Source organism: Haliotis asinina, chromosome 14, assembly GCF_037392515.1.
Source record: "Haliotis asinina isolate JCU_RB_2024 chromosome 14, JCU_Hal_asi_v2, whole genome shotgun sequence".
Classification (NCBI taxonomy): domain Eukaryota; kingdom Metazoa; phylum Mollusca; class Gastropoda; order Lepetellida; family Haliotidae; genus Haliotis; species Haliotis asinina.
In genome coordinates, this window is record NC_090293.1 from 45661843 (window position 1) to 45678331 (window position 16489).

General features: G+C 40.5%; 1 protein-coding gene across 1 annotated transcript in view; it reads right to left on the reverse strand.

Annotated features, from left to right (window-relative positions):
* Positions 1 to 16489, reverse strand: part of LOC137261425 (uncharacterized) — a 45967-nt gene that overhangs the window by 15052 nt on the left and 14426 nt on the right. The window lies entirely within an intron of this gene.

A 16489-nucleotide genomic window follows, 5' to 3' on the forward strand; every position in this document is an offset into this window, starting at 1 on the left:
AACTAATCCCTCCACAAGGAGGAAATCGAAATGGCCCCCCGAAGGCGCAATATCAAATACCGATTCGAGGAAATATTCAGATTTGCAGTTACATATTTCTTGGGATGACAATATCCATTTGAGGTACATAATCGAAAATGGAATAATTATTTCTGCTGGTCAATATTCATGTGATGATAGAATGATAATGGCACATTGTGTAGAGATAAAGAACTTCACGGCTTTTGAGAACACGATTGAGAAGTGATTGTATTGTAATCTCAGTTCATTCCTTAAATATATGTGCGGGGTATTAGGCTGTTAAATGGAATTGCTTCAATCACAGTTACTTCAGAACGCATACTCAGAAAATAGAATACTGATACATAAACATATTTATTATATAATAATGTATAGTAACCATGCATTCCGATAAGAACCTGAATCAAAACTATTTCATGCAATAATTATTGAACATGGAATACATTTATGAACATAAGAAGAGTGTGAAAGGAATGATTAATAATTATCAGATTGCTACATATTGAAGGGTTAAATGGAAGTATTCAATTGCCTTTAATGTCCGTTTAATGAATATTTTAATTGACGTTACTTGATAATTGGTGAAACGTCTTCTCTACAATGCTGGCTGTTAATGTCAAAGGGATATTGACCAATGTTTCTTTGTCCAATACGAGGAGATAAATCGATAATCTTTAGTTTCCACGTGGCCTGACTACTGCGTCGACTCCAAGACGTTCGTGAAAGCTATGGCCATGGTCTGGCCATTCGGACATGGCAAAGTCCATCCAGAAATATTGTAACGTATTGTAGATAGTCGCTAAAAGCCGCTACGCACGTGCAGCAAAATTGTTTCTAACTTTTGTGTTTGTAAAATAGCTTCCTATTCAATTGCAAAATTGCTTCAAAGGTTTGTGATGGTAAAATCACTTCAAAATGTTGTGATTTTATAAATGCTTCAACATTTGCGACTACAATAAAATAGCTTGAAAAACATGTGATTGTAGCCTCGCTTCCAAAATGAGCGATTCAAAAGTTCTTTAAAGGCATATACTCGTAAAGATGTTTCAAATATGTGTGACAATAAAACTGCATAAAAAACTGTTTCATTATGAAGTCACATCGACTTGGTAACATTTTGATTCGTAAAGTAAAAACAATCGATTGGGTAATATTTTGATTCGTAAGGTGTAGAAACAAACAAACTGGTTGAAAGTATTAATATGTTATTGCAAAGTCGCACAAAACAACCGAAAATACGAGCTAAAACATTCAGGTCTGCAGAATTGTTGTTGAGCTGCATAACTGATAAGTCATTTTCTGTGAACAATATTCACAGATGTATGACCGTTGATTAGTCAAAGGGTCTTCTGTTGCCATGCCACGAATAGAACAACGTCTACAGACATAGGTCAAACTTCCAGGAATAACCTACCGAATACCCACCTCAAGATGAGTACAATGGCTGATCATGACGTCATTGACAACTGACTAGATTACATTGTCGTTCCTTCTATCAAGCATTAATATACAAAGTATATCTTTTCTTAGCTGAAGTGTGTCGAAGGCCAAGACACAGGTGATCAAAGACAAAGCTGAGTCTACGACGTCATTCGAGTGACGTGTATATGGGAAAGAAAGAAAGAAAAAAAAGAGAATTCATTTAGTGTATTATATAATTGTTTGACAGACCAAGTTAATAAGACCTTAGACAGAGTGTTGATACCACGCGTGAAGTCATATATAGTGTAGCCAAGTGGTTTAAGAGCTAGGTCGAAGGTCTGGGTTCAGGTCTCAACATGAATACAATGAGTATCCCCGCCGCGTTATTGATGGAATAGTGATAAAAGAGGCATAAAACCAAACCCACGTCGAGAAATGCTGCCTATTGGTCTTTCAGTTTTTACACAGTTTTCACACATGCTTCACTTGAAATCAAATGTATTTATTGCCGTCACCTCGCGGATATTTAGGAACCGCAGGAGGGCGGGTGGTTGGAGCGATCACCCGTCTCACCGAAACCCGGGTTCAGTTCTGGATATGGGTACAATGAATGAACACCAATTCTGGTGCCCTTTGCCATGAAAATTGCTGGAATAATCATAAAAGCAGCCTCACTCACTCACTCACTCACTTGTATGACGTCGAGAAAAAACTACACTATTAGACTTTTAACAATGAAAATTTCACTCATTCTTCCCACAAAATCAAGTGTATACATTAAAGATATGGATGTTTCTCTCGACACACTTCAAAATTCCATATGGTATATTTACCATGGAGTTTCTATATGCCTGACGCAGAAGAAAACTTTCTGGCATATTTACATGGTCGATGATTATTTTCGACCACCCTTTTTAAATGAAAGAACAATTTCTCTGTCCATCATGGCGATGGGCACTTATCAGTGGTACCAACTCACAATACATCTGCTAGCCTCCCTTCAATTTATTCAATTTACTCTTACATTTTCGGCTGATCAATGTTTCTCAGATTTCGCACCCCCGATCAATTCAACGTATCAATCAAGTTGCGCAGGATGACAGTGTGCTCTTCGTTAATGAATGTCTGATTACAAGGATGCCATGCTGTACAACCTTAGTGTTCATTATCTTTTGTCATCGAGTGCACGTTATTTTCAGGTAAGTGTTTTAGGAATAAATAAATAGTATTACTTTTACCGTGACCCTTTCAAGGCCGCGCATGCGTGCATCACTATGTATACATTGTCAATTCTATACGACCATTATCTACTTTTTAATATTTCTAAAAATGATAAATGGTGAAGTTTTATGAATAAATCTTAAGTTTTATGCGATCTATTGATCGTATTGTTTAAGAACTGCCGCTATTAATGAGCATTTGTTTCGCTAATGTGTCATACGGAAATAAGAAGAAATGATTTAAAATCGATCAGTGTAAAGAACATATGTTTTTGATGAACTTTCGAATGTATCAGATTGTGTCCATAGGTCTTTGTAATATCGACGTCAGTGGCACAGATTCTTTGAAGATATTCTCAGACGCAGATGTGTTATGCGATATAAAGTCTAGACGTGACTGTTATGACTCCTTTGAAATACCGATCTTTATTATCTACACATGAGAGTGCAGTGAGGGTGTATTTGTTTTTTGTTTTACACCGCACTGAGCAATGTTTCAGCTTCATGACGACGTTCTGTAAGTAATCGAGTCTGGACCAGACAATCCTGAAACCCTAAGGTTAGGCCAGTCAAACACTCATATCTCTGGTGTACCACCAAATCTCGCAATTATCCATTAATTAACTTATCCAACCCCTATGACATACTCAGATTACATGCACTCACTCACTCTGACATTCCAACGGCGGGTCTCTTATTCATGAATACAGCTACACACCAAACTAAGTTACGTAGTCTTCTACATCAAACCAGGTTACTTATTCACGCAGTTATAAATACACCAAACCAAGTTACGTATTCACGCACGTACTTATACACCAAACCAAGTTACTTATTCATGCAGGTACTTATACACCAAACCAAGTTACTTATTCATGCAGGTACTTATACACCAAACCAAGTTCCGTATTCTCGCACATACTTATACACCAAACCAAGTTACGTATTCACGCAGGTACTTATACACCAAACCAAATTACTTATTCATGCAGGTACTTATACACCAAACCAAGTTACTTATTCATGCAGGTACTTATACACCAAACCAAGTTACGTATTCACACAGGTACTTATACACCAAACCAAGTTACTTATTCTCGCAGGTACTTATACACCAAACCAAGTTACGTATTCACGCACGTACTTATACACCAGACCAAGTTACGTATTCACGCAGGTACTTATACACCAAACCAAGTTACGTATTCACGCAGGTACTTATACACCAAACCAAGTTGGGTACTCACGCAGGTACTTATACACCAGACCAAGTTACGTATTCACGCAGGTACTTATACACCAAACCAAGTTACTTATTCATGCAGGTACTTATACACCAAACCAAGTTACGTATTCACGTACTTATACACCAAACCAAGTTACGTATTCATGCACGTACTGATACACCGAACCAAGTTACGTATTCACGCACGTACTTATACACTAAACCAAGTTACGTATTCACGCAGGTACTTATACACCAAACCAAGTTACTTATTCACGCACGTACCTATACACCAAACCAAGTTGGGTACTCACGCACGTATTTATACACCAAACCAAGTAACGTATTCACGCAGGTACTTATACACCATACCAAGTTACGTATTCACGCACGTACTTATACACCAAACCAAGTTACTTATTCACACAGGTACTTATACACCAAACCAAGTTACTTATTCTCGCACATACTTATACACCAAACCAAGTTACGTATTCACGCAGGTACTTATACACCAAACCAAGTTGGGTACTCACGCAGGTACTTATACACCAGACCAAGTTACGTATTCACGCAGGTACTTATACACCAAACCAAGTTACTTATTCATGCAGGTACTTATACACCAAACCAAGTTACGTATTCACGCACGTACTTATACACCAAACCAAGTTACGTATTCACGGAGGTACTTATACACCAGACCAAGTTACGTATTCACGCACGTACTTATACACCAAACCAAGTTACGTATTCACGCAGGTACTTATACACCAAACCAAGTTGGGTACTCACGCAGGTACTTATACACCAGACCAAGTTACGTATTCACGCAGGTACTTATACACCAAACCAAGTTACTTATTCATGCAGGTACTTATACACCAGAGCAAGTTACGTATTCACGCAGGTACTTATACACCAAACCAAGTTACGTATTCACGCAGGTACTTATACACCCAAACCAGGTTACGTATTCACATACGTTCAGAAAGTCACGTTATATATTCACACAGGTACACCAAAGCAAGTTACGTATTCACGCACGTACCTATACACCAGAGCAAGTTACGTATTCAAGCAGGTACTTATACACCAAACCAAGTTACTTATTCTTGCAGGTACTTATACACCAAACCAGGTTGGGTACTCACGCAGGTACTTATACACCAAACCAAGTTGGGTACTCACGCAGGTACTTCTACACCAAACCAAGTTGGGTACTCACGCAGGTACTTCTACACCAAACCAAGTTGGGTACTCACGCACGTACTTATACACCAAACCAAGTTACGTATTCACGCAGGTACTTATACACCAAACCAAGTTACGTATTTACGCACATACTTATACACCAAACCAAGTTACGTACTCACGCACGTACTTATACACCAAACCAAGTTACGTATTCACATACGTTCAGAAAGCCACGTTATATATTCACACAGGTACAGCAAACCATGTTACGTACTCACCTTGTACTTACACATTAAAGCAAGCTACGTGTTCACATATGTACACGAAGCTGAGTTACGTATTAAAAAAAGTACACCATGTTGGGTACTCACACATAGTTACGTATTCACACATGTACATCCAGCCACCCAAACACAGCCCACTCATCCACCTCACTCCACTGGTGAAGATGTTCCCATAGCAATTAACCGCTTGTCCTCCGCTGTGAAATCCACGGCTGAAGTGTGTGAAGAAAATGTTAGGGAAAAACCAGCGGCTAGACAGTGACAATGATGTAGTGCCCCAACAACAGGCATCTGCTTTTTCAAGGGGGCCAGTGTACTACCAAGAACACAATTATAAAGCCGTGTTTCCTTGATGGTGTAATTCTAAAGAACCAGGGTCTTTGAGATAGCACTTGCTGCGTATGTAAACTGAAAAGTGTTCTTGGAAGCATGTCTGCGACGTAAAGTATGGAGCCATGACTTGGCCATTTTTTGAATCAACAACTGATATCAGACTGATCTCTTCTTGTTTTGTCATACCGTTAAATTATTAAGCAGGCATACCAAGAAACTAAAGAATGTTTAGATAAATTTAAATTCCGTTATCAGGTGACCAAGTATGTAACACTGCATCATAAAACTGCATCCCTGAAATGATTCAAATAGCTGTGGGTTCGAATCCTAGCGTGTGAGTGGTTTCGAGTGTGTGACTATCGAGTAACGCCTCTTTTAGCATTATTCCAACAATATCTGTACTCGAGACACCAGATATTGGCTCCGCAAATCGACATCGTTGTGGGGTGGGTGAAATCAAATCCTTTGTCAAGTTTGTACATCATAAAGTTGATCTTGGCATGTATGATTACTGAAGCATTGTACAAAGGCTTCGTTGTCATACCGATTCTAAGCCACTTCCACAACCATGGACAGGTGGGACAAACATATCTCAGTAGATGCGCTTGTTTTCCATTGAACATGTATGAGTTAGCGTCCCTTTTACGTTACGAGTTAGAAAAAACAGAAATTGTGTCAGTTTCCGAAGGATATCTAATTTTTGAACTCGGGTGGATAAACATAGAGATGTAAAATCTACAAACCGAGATTCGAACCTAGGACATACGTGGTTGGTAAAGATCGGGTACGCAACCCTGCTCAGCAAACTGCAGGGTCTTGGGCAAGAATGCATATAAACCTTCACATAATTCAACGTCGTTTTTGTGTTGTTGCACAAGTAGGGACGACGGGACCATTACCCAATATGTATACTGTCCCAAAAAAAGAGACGCATAGACGAGAAATCTGTTGCGAAAATGTATTTTCAAACTTGTATAACTCGTCCACAAATAGAGTTTAGTGCATGAAATTTTAACCAGTTTAGAAGAAGGTAATGTCTATACAACCAAATGGATACTTTTAGATAACGGAGACTTTGAACGTAATGGTGACGACGTAGCTCGATCCCGGCGTCGGGTTTTCTGGCTTTCAGACCAATCTCTTTCAGCCTGTGCCGTACAGTTTTTCCGGATACCCTCCGAAGTCCAGGCACGCTGGCTGCTATGCTCTCACGCAGGGCAGTACACTCACGCAACTGCAGTACCCGGATGTACCGATCTCGGGCTGCAGTGGTAGTTCGAGGTCTGCCTGTACGGGGACGGTCTTTTGTTATACCTCTTTGGTTGCAGCGAGCTGCAAGTCACGATATCTTGCTCCGACTAACATTCAGACACCTGGCAACAAAACCAATGCCAATTTCTGACAGTAATTTGGATTTTATTGCCAGATAGTGAATGCTCTTTGCTGCACAATTTCAACTGGAAGGTGATTTCTGTTGCTTTGTGGCGATGCCTTTCTAATCCTTGTAAGAAATCTCATCAAAAGCAACATTTTAAGGTACAATCGATTTTTTACTTGTACTGTTGTGTAAAATCATGTTAACAACACTTTTGTTACATATTTCGACGATTGTTTGAATACAACAATATATAATGAAAATACAAATCGACTATGCGTTTCTTTTTGGGATAGTATAGAATCGAACCCCGTCTCCCATACAACAATATTGAACGCTTGAACCAATGATCTTACAAGCGCCACTTTATTTTGGTTTCTCACAAGTCAGTAGTTTAGTGTCGTCCCACCATTAGACAATTATGACTCTCGGAACACTCCTGAAATACCTTCCGAACAATATTTCTTGGTTCCGATCAATATTTTCTCGTTGTCTTAATATGACGCATAATATTACAGTGAGTGAGTGAGTTTAGTTTTACGTCGCACTCAGCAATATTCCAGCCATATGGCGGCGGTCTGTAAATAATCGAGTCTGGACCAGACAATCCAGTGACCAACACCATGAGCATCGATCTGCACAATTGGGACCCGATGACATGTGTCAACCAAGTCAGCGATCCTGACCACTCGATCCCGTTAGTCGCCTCTTACGACAAGGATGGGTTGCTGAAGGCCTGTTCTACCTCGGGATCTTCACGAGTCCAAAATATTACATGTGTGACAGATGTTATGTAGGGGATTACGTTTTATTAGTACAACTTCCAGTACTTAAGTTTCGTTGTGTTCCATCTAAGGTTCCAATCTACACTCTCTGAGTAAGGTACCTAATCGCCTTGCGATATCGATTGTACTAGAATCTGTACTTTATAGAAGAAGCGTAATCCCAAGTATAGCATATGATACAATTGACCTCTCTCTAAATTGTGTTTTCATATCAATACGGCAGATGAAGGAGAGAGTGTTGTGGAACAATACAGATTCTTTTGACGTTTTTTACGAAAATAATTTTCAGGATACATCGACTGCCTGTTAATACAGCATTGGTTTGTTCCTGAGTCAGTTGACATTTAAGCTTAGACTAACATGGAACTCAAAGAAAATCAATCTTTGTCGAAAATGCAAAAACTCCAACAACAAAAAGTTACGGCAAGCAAAATAGGGTAGGGCACATAAACATCCTTCAGATTATATAAAAAGAGATGGGAAATATCCCCTTAGGATGTCGTTAAATGACAGCAGTGGAGAAATGCAATGACCATTGCTGAAGTGTAATAGCAGACTAAAATAAACACCCGTCGGCTTAACTACCGCTAATACAGAGAAATCAAATATTCGAAGTTTCATTGACAAGGCAGAATACTGACGTCCCAAACGATATCCTTGCTGCCTTTTCTACCGTGCAATGGTCGATAATTGCTGAAATCTTTCTCAGCCACCAGATCCAAACTGCCTTGATAATTTGCCCTCATTGCTCCCGTTACGTGACGTGAATACAGATCCCCAACACCGTCTTTTATCTATATATCTACATAAGCAGAAGGGTTTACTTGTACTGTGTTAGTAATACGTCTAGGTTACACCGTCTGAGCACGGAAATATCGGCGATTACATTAACCTCACAAAGAAGGTACCGAACGTGTCTAAAGGGATGGATATAGACAGTATGCAAGGTTAAGGGTAAACAACGGCTTCAGGAGGGGATTTGTAAACTAATATCATTCTGTGAATTAGACTGACATTCTGGTGTTTAAATCAACTGGTGGATATAGGTACACGAGCATGGTGTAGTCGTGTCTGTATACTTAGGCCTTTGTCTAGTACACGTGCACCCAACAGCTGAGAGCCAGAATTCATCCCACTGGCGCTGATGGATTCTCATGACGCCAGTCACTGGATTGTCTGGTGCTATTATATAGTTGGAATATTGAGGAGAGTAGCGTTATAGAAAAAATGTGATGAGTGAGTTTAACGCCGCTTTTAGCAATATTCCAGCAATAACACGGAGGGGAACACCAGACTCGAGTCTTCAGAGTGACGAGCGAACGCTTTAACCATTAGGCTACCCCATCGTTTAAGAAGAGGAAGAAGTCTGGAGTTTTGAACAATCTTTCAGAAACATCAAAGTATCTCAGAGAAAGCGGATATGACCATATTGCTGACGAACTGCAGATATAATCACTCGACTGGGATTCGAACAAAACAATCATAAGAATCTGTCTTGTGTAAGGGAGATAATCCAGCTCAGTAAATAAGGGTGCAAACAAAGCTCCAATTTAATTTACACGTCAAATGTAAGAGTGACAAAATTTTCTGCTGAGTGTGTGAAAGCCATAATATGATATCCGACACGCTGATGGGTTTTCGTTATGAGGGTTCCAGAGAGGTTCTGATCCTTGTGCATAGTTTACATATCTGAACATCTTCCACACACCAAACTGCATCTTCACCAAATATAAGGATCTTCAGTTGAAAAGGCCCACTCACTGTTTAGGACAGTGTCATCTACAGGTGATGATGCGTCTTCATTGTTCCTCCAGAACAATGCACCTGTGTACAAAACCTCATCAACATCCCCCGTTTTCGACATAGTTGGTGCCGTCAGCCTTCGCACCTCTTTCCAGACGTGACGTAGGTGCTGTCTGGAAAGCATTATGCAAATGAGTATGGCATCATTTCCGGAGGACCTTTAACACGACCAGGAGGTAGCGTTATACATCTGGATTCAGACAACTTAGAGTCTCTGGGCGTGTCGCACTCAGCGTGGGAGGGGTGGTTTGGCGAAGCATTATGCAAAAGGGTAAGATGTCATTTTTGGAACACCTGTAACGCCACCAGAAGCTTGCCCTCTACACCTTACATTCGGAAAATCCGTTCTGTCGACTCAGGGGTGGAGGGGTGGTTTGGCGTAAAACATAATTGAAACCCACAACGAAGCAGTTCTTCCTTGTTTGGCTGGATCTTGCTCAGTCGCACCTAGAACACCCACCGGGGAAGGGGGATTTATTTAGACATATGTCATAAACAAATAAATAATTTCTCCTTGCATGTACGCTTTAAAATGGTAAGTAGGACGGATCTTTCCCTTAAACAGACATTACGTCAGTTCAGTGACAAGCATAAAGCGTTCATATTGAACGAGCTTCATTTCTCATTCTTGTTCTTTAGCCAATTGTTGACAGTCTCCCTTGTGACGTATATGTCTTCATTTCTATATTGCGACGACGTTCTGGCATGACGTCACCATGAGCTCTGGCGGCTTCCAACGTCGCTCCTCTATATAGTGCGGTGCTACTCCCATTCACAGTTGCAGAAAGTGCGATCTGTTCTAATCAGGGAATTAATTCAATTGCTGCTTGACATGTAACGCCATATGCCTGTGATTTTCCCAGCTGTTCAGCCTCATGTCGACAATTCCTCACTCGAAGTCTTCAGATCTAGCCCCTATCGCTAGACTGACTCGTGTACCAAACACAAATATGCAAGGTGAAGGGGTTGGGTAGCCAAGAAGGTAAAGTGTTGTCTCGTAATCCCAAAAGCCCGATTCGAATCCATGCATGAGAAGGATGTTTGGTGGTCTAAAACGTTTTGAGTCAAAGAGTTTTAGGTCGCTTTTACCATTATTCCAGCAATACCAATGCGGTGAAAACCAAAAATAGGCTTCACACATTGTACCCATGTGGGGAATCCAACCCAGGTCTTCGACGTGACGAGCGAGCACGTTAACCACTAGGCTCCCCCACCGCCCCGTTTTGAAGAAACATCGGATTCCCCCAATGTCATGCACAGCACACAATATATACAGATACAATGTAATTACTATGTCAGAAATGTAGGTGTGAGTGACTTTAGTTTTACGCCGCACTCAGCAACATTCCAGCCATATGGCGGTGATCTGTAAATAAGTCGAAATATTGTCCAATGATCAACAGCACGGACATCGATCTACGCAACTCGGCTACGATGGTTGTGTGTCAATCAAGTCCGCGAGCCTGACCACCCGATCCCGTTAGTCGACAAGCATTGGGTACTAAAGATCAATTCTATCCCGGATTCTCACGGGTATAGACATACATGTATGTATCACGCATTTGAAGGGAAAGTAAATATTTCGATAGGATCAGCACTTCTTGGAAATGATAAATGTTCCATACTTGGTATGGTTTGATCGTAGACTAACAGAAATGTGCCTCGAGAACAATAAATGTGTACTCTCACCACAGCAAAACCAAGCAAGAACAGCCATTTGTGGTCAATACGTAAATAGAAGCACACATTTACACACACACGTACACATGTCGACGCACACGCACGCAATTACATACACAATGAAATAGGGCGCGGTGTGCGGTGTGCGGTGTGCGGTGTGCGGTGTGCGGTGTGCGGTGTGCGGTGGACGGTGGACGGTGGACGGTGGGCAAGCTGGCAAAAGCGCTAGGCTAGTGATCCAGCGAGGATGAGATGTCGGGATCGCCTGTGACCGTGTTTAAAATCCTTGAAGTCAACTTTGTGAGCAGACTCTTTTCGTATTGTCACAACCCTTAGTGTGCAGTACACAACTCTGCGCACTTAAAAGAAACCACGAATCCGTTGGTATATGACCAGATGGTGACCACATGAATACGTGCATACAACTAGTTGCGGGTGCAGCAACGTGCAGTAAACCAGGACAAACTACTGTGATTATGTGTCCTAGTCCACCCAGCTGTGAATAGGGTACCTTGTTAGGATGAAAGAGCCACAAAAAACTCGAAGCGCCTAGTGGCAGCAAGAGTTTAACCACCAAGCAATATGTGCGCTGTAAAACTATCCTGAAATATAAATACTAAATATAAAAATGACTATGACCATGGCTGGCACAGAATTGTATGTATGTCTTCATGCAAGCTCGAGTTGCAGGGGCAGAGTGGTAGCCTAGCGGTTCCAGCGTTAGCTTGTCACACCGAAGATCCGGGTTCGATTCCTCACTTGTGTCCCTCGTCGTGATATTGCTGGAATATTACTAAAAGCGGCGTAAGACCATACTCACCCGAGTTTGCACTCTAATTGATAAAGTACACATGAAGTGCTGAAATTTACTTCAAAACGGTTCATCCCTGAGAACAATTCGTGTAAAGTAACGACGGGGGATTTTTCATAATACCTACTGGCATTTAAACCCGCCATTTCTACCTAATTCCACAAAGACCGACCATGTAGCAACTCAATAACGTGAGTAACAATCAGTTAACGTAAACAAAAAATGATCAGCTGGTTTGATTATTAATCCAAGGCTGCAGTGAAATAAAGAAACTTCTCATTCCCATGTATTTATTTCTGATTATTAATAAGAATCTCAAACGTCAAAGGTATTTGGTCTGAGAAGAAAGGTAATCATACCTTGTTAACAAGATAGCGAACACAAGCTCGACGGGGATGGCAAAGAACGGTATCAAAGCTATATTGTGTATCATGAAGTGTATAGTTGACAGGAGATTATTCTACTTCAAAGAGGTACAAAATTGGACAAAATGAATAGAAGTTTGAATAGAAATATTCACCACTTCGAAGAGGTTTCCAGTAATCATATAAAATACAGGTAAAGTATTGATATCGCGGAAGACTGGTTAATGTTTTGTCGACCTTTAAGGGCCATACAAGGTTTCAATCAGTTGGCGGACCTCTGTATTCTCATGTCATCAAAGGGTTGTTGGCGTGCGGTGGACAATGCAGTTTGTCACTGTATCTAAAAAGGCATGAATGTCAGAGCACTGGTTTAAAAATATCGTATAGGCTGTAAAAACAATAGTGCACATGTGATGTGAACAGTTTTTATAAGATGAAAGTGCAGTCTGAATTATGAAACCTTGCGATGAATGGACTTGACAGATTGTTCAAGATGCAAGGACATTGTGTCTTATGGAGGTAAACATGGCTGACGATGCAAGGATATTGTGTCTTATGGAGGTAAACATGACGTAACACTTTACAGATACATACTTTGCTTGTCATTAAGAACTGATGGCATGCATTTTATTGATCACCATCATCTCATTCTTGATGATGATTCATTAACACATACTGTTGGCAGGAATTCTACAATGGTTGATTGGTTGGATTGTTGTTTAACGCCTCGCTGGGCAATATTCCAGCCATATGGCGGAGATGGTACAAGAGACATTAGCAGAGGGCAATAAATATGTATGTAGGATAAGTCCAGATGTTCTTCTTGCCCAAACCCCTTATCTGCAAGAAGAATAGTCTGGACTCATCTATATGTCTGATTTGGGGCTCTTGCTTCATGTTTTACTTGATACGGATTACGTTAATTTCCATAAGTATGTCGCACTGCTTTGCTGTTTGTTGGATTCACGCGAAGTTCATTTACGGACTGACTCCCCTATAGTTTCAACACTTAACAGCATTCATTCGCATCGTGGTCATTTGGGTAGCCTAGAGCTTAAGGTGTTCACTCGTCACGAGACGTCGGGTTCATTTCTCCATTTAGGTACATGTGTAAAGGCCATTTCCGGTGTCCACCGTGATATTGCTGGAATATTGTTGAAACGGCGTAAAACAAAACTCACTCATTTATTCATTCGCATTGAGGCAAAACTGAAATATGTCCAAAGCCAAAAAACCAAATCACTCTCATGGAAGTGGCAGGTTTTTCTGTCCTACATGGTATCTTTGATGTTTTAAAAATATTTCATATCAGAGATGAACATTTTCAAAAAATCAGTTTACTCATAGACTAAGTACATTGCCGAAGACTTGTGCAGATTTAATTAAAAGTCAAGAACAGCTTGAAGTTCTTGTTTTCAAGACATTTCCATCCATACATTGAGTTACAGGTAATACGGTATATAATAAGGCTAGACGTCATTCTTAACATTTAATTCAGGTTAATATAGCGGAAGGAGCTTTGTGATGAATATCAGATGAAGATGTTTGTCTTCAGCCACGTAACATCACTCACGCACCTCAGACAATATAAGGTTCTTTGTCTCTAAATGTGTCGCCTGGTGTTATCAAGACCCGTGACACAATCAAACAAGGCCTCCTAGTAAAATGTAGCTTGGCGCGTCAATCTGATGACTTTATCCGAATTAGATATTTAGTCATACAATCGTATCCCGTCCGTTTTGGGAGCGTCATCCATTGATGTTTGTCCAACGCCATCATCAAAGCCACCGTCAACGCCATGAACCCGATAACGTCGAATTTACTGCTAATGTCCAATCTAATCAAACATAACACTGCTTGTTATTTGATACGGCAGCAATAACAACAGAGGCTTAAGCTAATATTTATCATTATCACACACGATTTAGTAACCTAATACAAGGCTTGTCCACAATTCCCTATATTTCTTAACCATATAAACATCACGGAGCAAAGACCCAAGTTGACAGGAATTCTCAGCAAAAAAAATCAATATTTTTTATTTGGGATATTAAGCCGTACTATCGGTCTGAATGATTTAGGTAACTTCGTTGATGTTTTTATGAGGTGCGGAATTACGTCGGCAGTCAGAAACTAGCCACGTGGCAAATACGACGCTACTTCCCAGCACAGCAAATCTTTCGCCATCTTTGATATTGGGACCTGTCACCATAATGTCATTTCGCTCGGCAGGACTTTGAAGGTTATACAATGCAAGGCATATTTAAACCAAAAATAGTGCTCTCCTTCGCCAGAATTCGCCTGACAAATATTGAAAAGAAAGGTGAGTTTATTGATATTGGAACTGTGTGTAGCCTAATGATCGGCCCCCCTATGGCGCTCGGCATTGTTCGTTGTGGCTCCGTGGGCGGACTACGGTGAACTATTCATGACCTTCAGTTGGAGGCACCTGAGATTCAGATACCACTGGGGAGGTAAAAACGGAATTTTATATAAGGAATTTAAATCAGCATGTAATGGTATTCAGTGATGACTCCGACTGTACTGAATAGGCTGCAGAATTTTATCATACAAATTTGTGGGGTAGGGAAATCACGAAGCAGCCCCACTGACGAAACTGACCCACTGACTCGACGTTGCTAAAAATATAAATCACTGAATGATGTGATCCGGACTAGATTATTTATTCGTAATTGTCACGTAGCTGGAGTATTTCTGAGTGCGATGCAACAAAGAACAAATAATCCTGATGAGTTCTTTTTTAAAACTCTTGCATATATTCTCCTCTCTATCCATTGGTTTCTTTATTGTAATCAATCAATTACAATTGATACATAGGTGAGAGTTCACGGGTGAGTGAGTTTAGTTTTACGCCGCATTTTAGCAATATTTCAGCAATATCACGGCGGGAGACACCAGAAAATTCAGCACTGTGATATCAACGCCATACGAGGAACGGAAAAATGTAAACGAATATTGGTAATATGTTCAAATCCACACCCAAAGCCTGTTTAAACTTATCCCGGTCAATCGATCAGTGTGTTTTCGATTTTCATTTTTAACCTCCTAGGGAGTGTACAACCCAAGTTTGCCTGGAAATGCATTACGGTTAACATCAGCATATTATTTTACTGGGTACCCCTTGACTGCTGGGTTAACAGACACATATTCAGTGACCTGCCCAAGATGTCATTTGCGTCCCATGTGCTTCAGTGTGACACAGAACCGAAGTCTCAGAGTTCTCTATGTGTTGGGCTAGAGTTGAATCATCAGCTTCCCTGCCCAGGTGACCATTTTATAGCAAAAGAGTCCGACTGATATAAAACACGACATTCTACCATGAGCGGTAGGTCACACCTAGTAATAGATCAGTAACCACAGCAACGAGGGACACTGACATGGTGATCGAATGACATTTGTGTAGTAGTATTTATCGTGATGTAGTGACATCTAAATTTGAATGAACCTATCCCAATAAAAATGGTGTATTTCGTCTGACTTTATTACCGGTAGGCTAACTAACATGTGATGTTATAACATATATTTTACATACTGCTAAACAAAGCAACGCTACAGAGAAAGAATTAATCCTGATATGAAAACAAGCTACTCCTGAGGAACGTAAGTGGAACACATATACATGTAGGAACATGTCAGCGTACTGAAGGTATGTGGAGGCGACTCTGGGATGACGTCGTTGGAAACAAGACCAAGAGAATTCCACCTGGCGTCGCTTTGACAGTATTTTTGGGTATATTACAATTACAAAATTACAACCAAGATGCCATGTGAAGATCATACAACGGCCATACCAGTTATATACTATTAACGCCAGACAACAACCAATCTTCATTACCAGGCAAGCATTTCCAAAGATAAATTAATGGCGATATGAAACACGAATGACAAATTAGTGATGACACCAGGTGTTCCTAAACATAACGGTTTACATGTGTTATTGTATGAGT